Here is a 12,872-nt window from a genome sequence, read left to right on the forward strand (position 1 = left end):
GAAATCACAGGATTTTTCTCGATTTATGGTCATTTTGACGAATTTGACTAATAACAGGAGTAATGGTTTTTCTCAATTATTGTGTATTTGAGGAATTTGAGACATAACAGGAGGTAATCTTCTGCTCCATTTTTTGGCTATTTAGACGAATTTAAGACATAACAGGAGTTAAGGTATTGCTAGATTTTTGCCTATTTTGATGAATAAATGAGACATAATAAAAGTTAAGATTTTTCATGATCTTTGGCTATTTTGACGAATTTGAGACAACAGGAGTTGACTTTTTCTCGATTTTTGGCCATTTTGACGAATTTGAGGCTTGATTAGAGATACCTTTTTGCTCGATTTTATGCTATTTTCAAGAATTTGAGACATAACAAGACTGAAGAAAGAAAACAATCAACTTATTGCTCTACTTTCGCCGATTGTAACGAATGTGAGACCAGAAATTGTCGCGCGCTAGCCAGTAGCAGTAAAGTTGTATAGAGTTAAAGGAATCATCAGCATACGGTCCTTTAAGCTTTTAGCGGAAATCGAACTTAAAATTTTATCCCATAAATATCTCACGCGAATCTCTTCTATTTTTATCTTGCGGTAGTGTTTACCAAACGCGAATATTTACGACATTATTGCTGTTCTGTCTACATTCTCTTTCCAACTGTTTACTCACTTATGTTAATCCATTTTGATTATGTCCAGTTCTTTGCTTTAATTATTCCGTATTGCTTTTATCCTGTTGGTTAATACGTGATGACGCCATTCGCTTCTGATTGGTTTTCCATCAAGCTATTGTTATTTACCTATATAAGTGCAACACCACCCGGATGGGTATAGTATACAGAATGAACCCTCCTCTTTTGTTATTCATTGAACCCATTGATTTCCTTAACACACTACAATTCAATACGGAATACAATTACCTTTCCATCCAATCACCCTTCACCCAAACAAAACACAACACTAGAAAGGAACAACGCGATAGGACACAAGACAAGCACAATAAAACAAAAGAAACCTACTAAACACAAAGCAACAAAGAAAACATACAACATACAAAACACAACACAACACAACACCAGACAACTACAATACAATACAGTACAACACAACACAAGACTAGAAAAGACAACACAACACTTGTGAAGCTACACTCAATTTTTAATCGGGCCGTTGCTTTCAAAATGTTTCGATATGAAATGTTTTTGAAGAATTTTTAGAAACTTTTGTTTCCTCTCGAGAAATCTGTTTCAAAAAGAAATATTTCCTTTTCGCGAATTTGAGACCACCAAAGAGTGAAGTGATAACTAAATTATTTCTCGAGTTTTTAACTATTTTCACGAATTTGAGACCAGAAGGGAGTAATTTTATTATCACTTAATATTTTCTTCTCGGTTCTCCTTAAGAGCAATTTGATGTTAGCGAAAAGGTACCTTGTCAAATATTTGAGCAGATTTGACCAAAACATATGGGATTGAAGAATCTTATTGGGGAAGTTACAGAGCGGTTTTCAATTGAGTGTCCAAAGTAATTTCGCGTTTGCTTTGGTTTGCAATTACTGATTGAAAACTCGCGCCACTTTCTCAACCAATGAGAATCCAAACCAAAGGCAATCGCGTTTTCCCGCGCTTGGTGCCAGTTTCATGTATTTGCTTTGAATTCTGATTGGCTCGTTGTGTTGTTTACATCTGTTGCGATTGACCAGAGTAATTGCTTTGGTTTTGGTTTTACGACACTCAATTGGAAACCGCTTCTAATTCATGTAGTTTGATCTTCGGTGTTACTGATCACCGCAAAATTATAGCAGCCAAAATAAAAAAAAAATGTGTTCATCAATGATGCTTTTGAGATTTGCCTGTAAATAGCCATTGCTAAAATGTTAATTAGTTTAATTGATGTAAGTCGTATTTTTTATGTTCTGGTTGGGAATATAACCAGAGCAACTTATGAACTCTAGTTAATCTCGTCCCAAATTATAATTCCCAGATAAACAAAAGATTGAGACACGGGGTGGAAATGAACAGGATTTATTTTTATTATTTGTTCACTACCCTCAGGAAAGAATTAAAAGAACCTTGATATTGCTTGTAGTGGAATTCGAAACACTGTCATATTTGAAATGTTCAATTTAATAAAGATAGAGTTTTTCCTCCAAAAGAAATGTTGACATTAATCGAGTAATCAAAGACGTTGATCTCTCTTTGCTACCAAACACACGATTGTAAAAACGGACACAGTATTTTCCGAAAACTCATATAGAAAAATAATTAGCACGACGTATTCAAACGTGTATACGTTACTAGAGCGCCAACTCAATCAGTATGAAAGAAACAATGCAAAAATAGCTGTTTAGTTTAGCAAATATTTATCATGAGAGCAAACTAACTATAAAAGTAGATAATAATACTTATGAAAGGAAAAATATAAAAAAAATGCTTAGTGTTTTGTATTCCACTGGTATTTCCTCTAAGATTAATTAAGAGAATTGAGAATTAGTAATAACATTTTTTTGTTCGAAAAGGACCCACCTTGTCTAGGGTAGGGGAGTTATCGAAGACACCACCTATCTCATGAACATTACCGAAAATAAATTTTATAGGCTTTAATATTTGAGTTGACACATAAATATTCAGCTAGCAAGAGTCAGCATTGCTAGTTAAACAAGAAAAGTGAGGTTTGAATCTCATTGCCTTTTTATACTGCTGGAAAGAGGGGTGGCTATGCAAAAAAGATACCTTCTTTGGAGGTTGAGGAAAGGGGTTTCAGACAGAGAGCGCTATTTTTTGGTTTGGTGGGTCCTGTTCGAGTATAATAGTCTCAACCACATCAGTAAGTTTTTGAAACTAAGATGGCGCTGGAAGACAGAAAACAGAGGAGAGCTAGAGAACTTCATAATCAAGTAGGAACGTAAAGGGATAGAGTCACGTGTCCAGATAACTCGCCGGTGATTGGTGCTCTCATGTGGGACAGACAAGGGAGGCTGGTTCCACTCCTAGTTCCATTGCCATCCAGGCACACTCGGCAATACAACAAGTGCGGCGGACTGGTAACAAGAATATAAAGCAAGGAACGGTTTAGTTTGGGAATTAGAATAGAAAGATTTTAAACTTAAATTTGACGATATAGCCTTTTTTTACCTCGTGTTTGTGAAATGCATTGTATATGGTCCGTGTCTACTCCATATTTTGCCATCTTCCTTTTCACAAGTTCTCCGCATTCGCCAGCTAGAATAAAACACAATTCAATTTCGTGAGGTATAAAAAAATTTGAACTGATCAATAATATTTTTAATGAGACCCTTTTTAAACATTGGGGATGCTGAATTAAAGAATATAATAGTAAAATAAATAAACAACTTCATTTCTCGAGGATAAAAAAAAACATGACAATTAACACAGGCTGTTGATCAGTAGTTAACACTTAATGGCTCTCTTTAAAAGCAACAACAACTCCTAAGTCCTACTTATGCTGAAGCGTTTAAGAGAATCTAACTATTTCAAGTAATATATCAAACACGAGACACAGTGTTTCATCACATATCAAACACCTAGAAGAGAGTTGAAAATACGACGCGTAGCGGAGTATTTTTGGACGAACTTCGACATTTTTGATATTGTGATGAAACACTGTGGCGAGTGTTTGATATAACTTCTCAAACAAACTTATTTTGAAGGGGAAATTAAGGATACAAAAACGAGGAGTTTTTCATCAGATATCCAAACACGTCACGGTGCATGATTTCCTTTGTCTTTGGCTTTTGAATGATTAATGAGTTTGAGAAGAGCAGTTTACATGTGTTTTGTAAATTTGGATTTAATGACTATGTTCCTTGAGCACTGATCAACATCATTCCACTTACGGCCATCACTTTCATTTACATATCATAATCAGGTTGTTATTGGCTAAAGCTCTGGTGTGTATTTATGGGCCATCTGAGCATTACCCAAGAATAATTTTGTGGTATATAATAAGTTCGTTAATGTGTATTATATCATCTATTGGAAGCCAGCCAGCCTAACTTAGTAAAAGTACCACAGAATTATTGTTAACTGTGGCATCTAAAATTATTATAGCATAGGTCTGTGGTTTTTGCATTCTTAATAATCTTCCTAAATTCTCAATGGAGCAGTCACCCATGGCCAGAAAAGGCTTAATTAGGGCATTAAACAATAATTTCCGAGAGCGGATAGTCAGGCAAATTTTTGCTATATATAAGAAGAGAAAATCTGTGGTTCGGCTTATTAATAATGTAGTCTATATGCAAATTCGAGTTTAGATTAGAAGTGGCAAAAACCATAAAATTTTCTTAGTAAAATCCGGCGCTAGAGAGATGCCTTAACCACCCGGCCACTGAATCAACCATACTGTTAACATAGCCTTTTTAACATTGATTTTTTTTATTATTATTATTTCAATGCAATTACAGATTGGCTGTTTACGGACCGTACAGTGGACAGCTATGAGGTGACATCTTAACACAAGACAATCGTGAACTTTAAATAGAGCGGTTTTCAATTGAGTGTCGAAAGTAATTTCGCGATTGCTTTGGTTTTGTATTACTACGTTCTGTGATTGGTTAACAAAACTCGCGCCACTTTCTCAACCAATGGGAATCCAAACCCAAACCAATCGTGTTTTGGCCGCTCGCGTTTTCGCGCGCTTGACGTCGGTTACACGTAATTGCTTCAAATTCTGATTGGCTCGTTGTGTTGTTTACATCTGTTGCGATTGACCACAGTAATTACTTTGGTTTTGGTTTTACGACACTCAATTGGAAACCGCACTAAAGGAAGCATATGAATCATATGAAATCTAGGTTACTGTAAATGCAACGGTAAATCAACTTACAATCTCTCTTCCGCATCGGCTGATCCTCCCATATGGGAAGTGCAACTAGAATTTAGGAAAAGAAATAATTGAGTTAGTAAAACAAGCACAACGAGATCCATCCACGAGCTTCAAAAATGTTTCTAACTAGCATTAGAATTTTTCTGGTCTATCAGTAACAGTAGCAGAACATTCAAACACGCAGAACAGAAAGCTTCTGAATTTGTGTATTACAGAGCACACGATTGACAACGGGGGTGTCTTTACAAAACGGCAAGGAACTTCCTAACCATCCGAAATCGATTAACCATCGGTCTTGTCTTTGTAATTCTAGATGGTCAACATTTTCAGTGAAAAGCCTACGCTCACTAGGAGGAGCATTTTTCAAGTCAGTTTCTCCAACCCTTTCGCTCATATTTGAGGTTCGAATTCAAACCTAGTAAAGACCATTACAGTGGGACGCCGACAATACAAACCACCTTCGGGCCGTAAAAATGTGGTCGTAATACAAGGTGGAATTAACGAGGTTGTGAAACTAAGGAAATGACTGGACTTTCAATTCGTTCGGGGTACAAAAAAGTGGTCATAATAACAAGGTGGCTGTAAGGCGAACTTCTATTCATCGATTTCAAAATACGAGACATTGGCAAAAACAAGAAGCTAGTTTCTCACAGGGTTCAAGGCGCGAGTTTTACTTCTGTGGGCAGCCGGGGACATGGTCTACCGGAAAATGTTTGAAATTGCTGTTTTTGGCGTTTTCGAGACTGGGGAACTGGTTTTCAAGCCCCAGATTATAGCTCTGAAGCATACGAACGTAAGAAAGATTGAAAATTAAATAACTCAAATCAAAGCACCAGATATTACATGGCAAGCAACCTGATGTTACTTCCTGGACGAATATCCTATTTACAGCTGATCTTTCATTCTAACCCTCTATGATTTCATCTAGACTCAAAAATTAGTGCCATAGTTGGAAGAACTGTTCAGTAGCTTTTGTTTGATTCCCATAATGCTTTCATTGCATTTTCTAAACTTCCTTCGATTGCCTCTGCACTGCAGGCTACGGATCTGTTATGTTTTTAGAAGAGTAGGTTCACTTCCTTTAATTAGTCTAAAAAATCGTTTGCTTGATTAGTAGCAGAGCAAGAGCCTGTACGAAACTGAAGTGGAAAAACCCTGGTAATGCGGAGTTTGTTCGGCAGCGTAAGGAACATTGGCATTGCGTTACTAAGTTCGTTCATTGTGAGGCAGTTCTTTTCGCTTTCATTCTCAGTTGTTATTCGACAATAGAGAGGCTAGTTCATGGAAGATCATTAATTAAAGGCTATGAATGACGCGTGATTTTCTAGCCTATTACTTTTATCTATTTAACGTCCTTACGCCGTGTAACTAATTTGTGACTAACTTAAGGACGGTACTTACTTTTTTACTGCGCATACGTTCTGCGCATCTCGAGATAATCGAGTTTTCTATGGGTGGTGTCTACTAATACAGGGATATTTTTGTGTGGTTTAAAACTATGCAAAGAAAGCAGAACTTAGCAAGTGCTCTTGGTATCCAAAAAGAAAATTGGAGGCAACCATACATTTTTCAGAGATAATAAAGCTTCAATTAAAAAAAAAACGCCATACATTGCTTTGTACTCTTCTGTGTTTTAGAATAATTGTTACTTAATCATTTCTAAAAAATGTGTGGTTACCCCCCATTTTCTTTTTGGATTTCAATAGCCCTTGCTAAGATCTGCTTTTCCCGCATAGTCATTAACCACACAAAAATAATTCTTCATTAGTAGGCACCGTCCTTAATTTTTTGTAACTTAGTTTAATTGGGGAGGGGAGGCCGAATCACGCATAAGCTTTCTAGTTTCCGTCTTCTCGCCACTTTTTCTTTGTAACTTAATTTAAATTATTTCATTGTGACTTGTCTTGTAATCTCTTTGTGCGGCAAAATAATTTTAAAAACGAGAGAGACAGAGACAGAGACAGCTGCAACCGCTGACTAATAGTACCGCTCTATCAAATAGTATTCTAAAGCCGTCGATAACCAAATTTTAACGCCGGTCTGGATAAATTCACTACTTTTAGCAATAATTTGATTGCTTTCTACTGGTTTAGATGGTTGGGTTTTGGTCTTCATTTCCTTTAATTAGAGCATTTTTAACTTTTTTAGTTTGCATCGACGTTCCAAAGACCATATACTTAGTTAGAAGGATGTATTTTTACATCAAATCAGCAAAAATGAGAAGAAATTTCCAATCGGTAAATTGTAACAAACATTTAGGTCAATCAGCTAAGCAATTTGATGTAAAATAAAAATCATAAAACCCCTGAAACTTACCAAAATTAAAAAAAAAGAGTCATTTTAACTGTGTTTAATATTTTTAGAAGGTAACAGTCCTTTTTTTGGATTCGCTGATCTAGTTGATCAATCTTAATTCTACGAAAAAAATCTGTGATGACCAGACAATCGGTTCAATGTTTCCTGTCCATCATTGTCGATGATTTGAAAGCGAGCTGGTAATTATAAGATTGCCCCAGAATCAATGAATTATTGAAGAATATTTAACTAGATTGACTAGTGACTTGACACAGTCAGTCTTTGATGACCAAAGATATTTAGTCCATACATAGTAACGCCGCATGATAACTCTAAAAAAAAAGGAAAGAAAAAGTTCACTGAGATTTATAAGACTTGCTTCCGAAGTGATTATCAACCGGCACTGGACATTGGTCAAATAAAGGCGCAAAGTGGAAAATCGGAGTTCACAGCAGACGTCAGCATTTCATTCGATAATTGACAACGTTTTTTTAGGCGGTACTCGTCGACAAGTAGCTAAAATAACCGTCAAATGTTGGCAATAACTTAATTAAATATTCTGCTCTACATCTCCAGACGTACATTACTCGGTCGACAATGCTATTTCCTCTTATTTTATAACTTTCAAACTTTCCGGCTGTTTTTGTTCCATCAAGTCCATTAATAATCCCCTAAGCCATCAAAAAGGAGCTTTTTCTATGATATCAAAGGCTGTTGTCTCTTTTGTTCTCGAATGTAGCATTTTCTTTTCCCGATAACAAACGCTTACAAATCCCAGTGTTCTATATTCATAAAACAACTTACAAGAAATCAAACAGCTAAAGATGAAGTCGTGTCCAGTTAACAAAGGTACCACTGCGCTGGGAAATACAATCCGTAGCAATAAAAAGATAAAATATATAAATAGGATCCGTAACGAAATAGCTTTGCCAATCTAAACTCCCCAATACCTCTTTCACCATCTTTCAGTAAGAAATTGAAAATTGTTTTGGCAGCAACGGGTGAGCCTAACATCCTACTCAGGGGGCGAACACAAAGAGCCATCGATATGTTTGGCTTCGTTTCGTTTTGCCGTACGTTCCTCAAACCAAATTTTCTGCACCAGCATTGAGAGCAATACGTTCCACAACACTTAATTTACCTGATTCTTTCAGTTCCTTCGTAAAAGCTGATAATTGTAAGCCGATACCACCCTATGTTGTTTTAGGTATTTTCTCATTATAGTGCGTCGTACCGTTATTTTTAAGAAAGAAAAGTAAACAACGAGCTGGAGTGAATCATTCAGAAGCTACAATACTCACGGCATATTGAGGTGAGAATAAACAGTATCGCGATTTCTTTGTAAACCATTTCAGACCGCAGACTGTCGGGGTTTTGACTACGCCGTATCAGTTTAAGGGTGCCACTGATCGATTCCTCACTTTCGAAACCTGTGCATTACCTAAATGAAGCTTTATTTTATACCCTCCCATATCTTTCTGTGGAGCACCTGCGTGCGACTTATCCGATAAGCTTCCATTCATAACACGTTTAATTAGACCGCCGTTACATTAACACATTAAGCCAGCCACAAAAGACACTTTTCGGTCAATTTCTGAAAGTAGCACTTCCTTGAAAGCCTGTAGAATTTGGCCAACTAAACTAATATGTCAAGCGGTTATTACTTTTGCCTTGCACCACGTATTTGTAATTGTATTTTTTTTGGCAGAGGCATATTGTTTCAATCGAGAGCGCAATCCGGTCCTAGATTACGGAACCCTTGTCTCCAGATAAATGAATTTCTGAAGCAAGTCTCACTCCACGTCAATCGCGATCTGACATTGATATTACTGAAGTGTAAACTAAACGTTGTACTACTGATTACCCGACGATATTTTCTCGGCCGTAGCAATATCCGTTCATAAAAACTAAAAGTTGGCTAATATTTGGTCTTTTTTCACAAAATTATTGCCCGGTTATTGGTCTTATGCTATAGCGCTTGCGGTTTTAAGCGGTTTTTCGAAATATACCTAAGCTATGAAAACGACAGGATGTGCCGGCGGATAAACATATAAGACATCCTAAGCGTCTCTTATCGATTTCAATGAAATCTTTTTATCTCTCGATGCCAGTACTTAATGAAACTATACCTCTCTTTCAGGGAGATGCGAAGCACCGGAAAGATATTCAAGGATTAGCTATATATCCAAAACAAATGTTTTCTTTTCAAAATGATTTCTGACCCGAGAAGGCGTCAAAAATGCTGTCAAGCTAGGAGGAAAAGTGGAAGGCTTTTGTCCTTGCCACTAAGCCGGCATAATGAAATTTCCAATTGTTTTTCTTTTTCATTTTCATTTTGAGTTCCTGGTTTGCACGAAAAGATGTCCCGCTGGAACGAAAGTTTGTGGTTTATTAAGCAGAAAATGTATTTGTAGATAGTGAGTATTTCATTACATTAGGTTGGACAAATTTTCACTCAATTTGCAAGCGAGACTTGTCACTTAAATAACGAAAGTGTGGGGCTGAAAACTGATTCAGATAACAACTATAATTGTAAGTAACCGTCACTATTTCGATCAAATTTACTTAAGTGTGTTTTTTAAGTGCTTTTAGGAGGAACGAAACTTTACCATGCTAATAACTAGCTATTGCTAGCGCAACTCAGCAGCGGTCGGCTCAATCAAGGTAGTGATTTCATTTATTTTGAGAAGGCCATTCACAAGGGAAATTCTTAATGCATGTTTTTTTTTTTTTTTTTTTTTTTTTATAGGCGAATAATAACTGCACAAAAGATCAGAGATGAAGTATTTTTTATTTCAAAGAAGATCCGAAAAGTTTCCAATGTGACTACTGAGATAACCTACGTCCTTTGCCGAAACTGGGATATGATTCATTTATGAACCTAATGTTAACACTTCCTAACTTAGAAATAACACATGGGGCAAATCTACAAAAAAGAACACAATTTTTTTAAAAAATAACATCACCATGATAGTACTGCTTAGTAGCTTTTATGTGAATGGTCAAACTTTTAGATTTTGTACACGGACCAAAACATTACCACAGCTACAGTGTGATTAAGCAAAATAATTTAAAAATTTACTAATACCCGGCGTTTTTGAAAACGTAATTCATGATATATGCAATATATGACTCATCTTTCATATAAATCTACTGTAAATTTCTCAAGAACAGACAGTGTTTAATTTCTTCCGATTTAACTTTTGGTCTTTATTTTAATTTGTCTCATATATTTAGTAGCTGCTGTTATATGTATATGGCTTAATATTGCAGGTATCCGATGTTATGTTATAGCGATTATTACCTATTGTAACTAGTCGCGATGAATTCTGATCATGAAGAACTTAAAACATTCTATCTGTGAAGTTTGCGGCAAGAAAGTCAAACACATAACTCTGTAAAATTGGAGTCGGAACACCATTCCATTTTTAAACTTGTGTGCTAAGTGACCTGGCCTTTGAGTGGAAACGATCAACCCCAGCCTCGCTTCCACTCAAAGGCCAGGTTACTAAACACACAGCTGTAAAAAAAAAATTCAATTCAATCTGCGCAATGCTCATTTTATTTCATGGTCTCTCTTTGGCCAGCTTTTGATTTCCCGCAAACTGGCTAGCCAAAAACTGTACTTTTATGTATTATTTCTCGTGTTAGCTTTCTAAGCATACTACAGTTTCGAAACAAAATTAAAATTTGGGCCTGACAACAGTTGTAGACTAAGAAAACAAAAATACACAATAGTTAATTATAAACTACAAAAATTATTAAAGATCCGATGAACTCAATTAACTATGACGTCAATATGCAACTATTATGCCAATCTTCAACTGATCAAACACGTTGCTTTCTGTCTTGATTTGTGTGAAAAATCATTATCAATCTCTACCAATGCAATTTAGCAAATTTTAAAGTTGTAAGCTTTAGCAATACTGTGTGTATTTACGGGCGTGGAAATATATTGTCTTCTGTGTTTCCAGATGGTTTGTGATTATGCTCTTTCAATACAGTATGATCCGCTGAAAATTTAACTAACAGAAAATTTCAGGCCAACGCAACTTTAATCCCCAGGGCCCAGTTGTTCAAGGCCCGATTAAGCTAATCCTGGATTAACGGGAAATTTGATTCCAGTTTAACTACAAACCAATAAATGTTCTTCAAAAAGGTTTTTGTCCCTCAATTTTGACTTAGACTTTTCTTTACCATTAGCTTAAAAATAGCTTTTAAAAACAATTTTTAACGAGTGAGATGAAAACCTTGGTTAACTTTTAATCGTGGATTAGCGTTAATCGGCTTTCGAACAACCCAGCCCAGATCGATAGCTGTTGTTGGTTTTACGAACATGGAAGCTGACCTTTTTTTTCGCATTTTTAACGCCATTTCTGTGGTGGTTAAGGTCTTCGAACAGATACCCAACGAAATGAACCAATGGGTGCCCCTGAAATGAAGCTAATTGTTGCTTAAAACAATAGTTGATAGGTCATAACAATCCCCCGAGCCCTAAAAAGCAATACGCCATTTCCGAATTGCTTTGAACCTCATTATCAAAGCGAGGCTAAGTGCAAACATTTTCATATGAAAATTAGTTTTGTTTGCATATCAATGAAAACTAAGTTTCATAATATAAACCATGCGCGCAGCCTCGCTTTCATAATGAGGTTTATGGTTTGCCGTTTTCACGGCGGTATGAGTTTCCATCTCGAACAAAATTCAGTCGAACCTGTATATAACGGCCACCCTCGGGACTTGAGTAATTGGCCGCTTAATACAGGTGGCCGCTTAATACAGGATCACTAAAAATACTCACTGGGCGTGGTCTAATGTCAATTTTAATGGCGTATCATACAAAAGCACTTCATGCAAGGAAACAATAGGGCAATCAACACTCTTTCGAGTGATCAATACTTTAAACAAAGTTCAGTGTCAACTTGTAACTTAACGGTATAATATACGTAACATTATTTAAAAGTACTATACAATAAATTGTCCTCTACTCTCCTACGGTATACAGTACTCTATTTCTATGACTTACAGTTCAAAAAAAAAATATCTCATTCAGTCATTTCATAGTTGTTACGCTCAATGTTCAATGTCACATGGCTGAAGAACAAGTTAATTAAAGAGGAATGTCTTGCTAAAGAGTGAAGCATATTCAAAACAAACTTTTTTTAGCGTTCGTAATATGGTACTGTACCAGGCTACCACTAGACTTTTAAAATTTGCCAAATTGCTGGCTTTAGTGATAGTTTTTGGAAAAGGAAGCAAAGTTTGAATGCCCAGTTTCAGTGCGACTGTAAGTCGACTTAAGTCCTACGTTCGGGATGATGTTTACTCGATCGTGACTAGAGGCAAATGAGCCATTTCCTTATTTTTACCCAGCACCCTTTGTGAGTCGTGACGCACACCGCCTGGTACTGTATAGCCTGAGTATCAGGCCTTCCTAAGGGGAGGGGGGAAGGGAAGGGGGAGGGGGAGGGGAAGGGGAGAAGAGGAAAGGAAGGCCTGACACAAAACCTTTCAGAAGTTTGTGTCGAACGTCCGAATTTTGGACGTTGGCGCTGATTGGACGAAACACAAAAGGTTACGTCACACCGCCGGAAACAAAAATTGTCATGATAGACTAAACAATGCAACTGTCGCATGTTTTGTATTTTGATATCAAAGGTCATTTCTGTCATTTCTGGGTTACGAGTGCTGCGTTTATCGCCTGTTGAGCAACCGTCGTTCTTATACCCGTT

General features: G+C 36.6%; 1 long non-coding RNA gene across 1 annotated transcript; it reads right to left on the reverse strand.

Annotated features, from left to right (window-relative positions):
- Window positions 1-2,511: 2,511 nt before the first annotated feature.
- LOC146472890 (uncharacterized) lies at window positions 2,512-8,567 on the reverse strand. The gene is made up of 4 exons (XR_014866527.1): window positions 8,442-8,567; window positions 4,846-4,890; window positions 3,135-3,221; window positions 2,512-3,040 (listed from the first exon to the last, which is right to left on the reverse strand). It is a non-coding gene; the product is annotated as an uncharacterized LOC146472890 (long non-coding RNA).
- Between the last annotated feature and the right edge of the window lie 4,305 nt (window positions 8,568-12,872).

This window comes from Pavona decussata, unplaced genomic scaffold (assembly GCF_977016875.1).
Source record: "Pavona decussata unplaced genomic scaffold, jaPavDecu1.1 SCAFFOLD_96, whole genome shotgun sequence".
In the NCBI taxonomy this organism is placed as follows: Eukaryota; Metazoa; Cnidaria; class Anthozoa; order Scleractinia; family Agariciidae; genus Pavona; species Pavona decussata.